The sequence below is a fragment of the Oncorhynchus nerka genome, unplaced genomic scaffold, assembly GCF_034236695.1.
Source record: "Oncorhynchus nerka isolate Pitt River unplaced genomic scaffold, Oner_Uvic_2.0 unplaced_scaffold_9659, whole genome shotgun sequence".
Classification (NCBI taxonomy): domain Eukaryota; kingdom Metazoa; phylum Chordata; class Actinopteri; order Salmoniformes; family Salmonidae; genus Oncorhynchus; species Oncorhynchus nerka.
In genome coordinates, this window is record NW_027031663.1 from 2236 (window position 1) to 3750 (window position 1515).

The following is a 1515-nucleotide window of genomic DNA, read 5'->3' on the forward strand; positions in this document are numbered from 1 at the left end:
AGAGTAGCGGGGGGAGAGAGAGCGAAGGTTGGGACGGCGCGATACCATCCGAGTAGGGGCAGTGTGGGAAGTGTTGGATGAGAGCGAGAGGGAAAAGGATACAAGGTAGTGGTCGGAGACTTGGAGGGGAGTTGCAACGAGGTTAGTGGAAGAACAGCATCTAGTAAAGATGAGGTCGAGCGTATTTCCTGCCTTGTGAGTAGGGGGAAGGTGAGAGGGTGAGGTCAAAAGAGGAGAGGAGGAAAGAAGGAGGCAGAGAGGAATGAGTCAAAGGTAGGCGTGGGGAGGTTAAAGTCGCCCAGAACTGTGAGAGGTGAGCCGTCTCTCAGGAAAGGAGCTTATCAAGGCATCAAGCTCATTGATGAACTCTCCGAGGAACCTGGAGGGCGATAAATGATAAGGATGTTGCTTGAAAGGGCTGGTAACTGTGACAGCATGGAATTCAAAGGAGGCGATAGACAGATGGGTAAGGGAGAAAGAGAGAATGACCACTTGGGAGAGATGAGGATCCCGGTGCCACCACCCCGCTGACCAGAAGCCTCGGGTGTGCGAGAACACGTGGGCAGACGAAGAGAGAGCAGTAGGAGTAGCAGTGTTGTCTGTGGTGATCCATGTTTCCGTCAGTGCCAAGAAGTCGAGGGACTGGAGGGAGGCATAGGCTGAGATGAACTCTGCCTTGTTGGCCGCAGATCGGCAGTTCCAGAGGCTACCGGAGACCTGAACTCCACGTGGTCGTGCGCGCTGGGACCACCAGATTAGGTGGCCGCGGCCACGCGGTGTGGAGCTGCTATGGTCTGTGCAGAGAGGAGAGAACAGGGATAGACAGACACATAGTTGACAGGCTACACAAGAGGCTACGCTAATGCAAAGGAGATTGAATGACAAGTGGACTACACGCTCACGAATGTTCAGAAAGTTGCTTACGTAGCAAGAATCTTATTGACTAAAATGATTAAAATGATACAGTACTGCTGAAGTAGGCTAGCTGGCAGAGGCTGCGTTGTTGACTAAGTAGGCTAGCTGGCATTGGTTGTTGTTGACACTACACTAATCAAGTCGTCCGCTGAGTGTAATAGTTTCTACAGTGCTGTTATTCGGGGCCAGCTGGCAGCTAGCAGTGTTGATTACGCATGCTATGCTAAAAGAACGACAATAGCTGGCTAACTAACCTAGAAAATCGCTCTAGACTACACAATTATCTTTGATATGCCACAGAATTATGTTGAGTGAATTGCCGGAATAGCTCAGTTGGGAGAGCGTTAGACTGAAGATCTAAAGGTCCCTGGTTCGATCCCGGGTTTCGGCATCTGTATTTGTTCTTTCTTTATGCTCTGGCTTCAAGGAAACTTTCCACAGCTTTGTTTGTAGGCCTCAATGGTGTCTGCTACGCTGCTCCTCTGAAAGTAAGTAATGTCTTGCTTTTTCATCTGACATTTTGACATCAGTGTTACATTAAAGTTGCTTGTCATTGCTACATGACAGTAGGTTGTCGTAAGATCAAGTGTACTGCAGCTC

At 49.6% G+C, this 1515-nt stretch overlaps 1 non-coding gene across 1 annotated transcript; it reads left to right on the top strand.

Annotated features, from left to right (window-relative positions):
* Positions 1 to 1233: 1233 nt before the first annotated feature.
* On the top strand, positions 1234 to 1306 carry trnaf-gaa (transfer RNA phenylalanine (anticodon GAA)). Its single transcript has one exon. It is a non-coding gene; the product is annotated as a tRNA-Phe (tRNA).
* Positions 1307 to 1515: the final 209 nt, after the last annotated feature.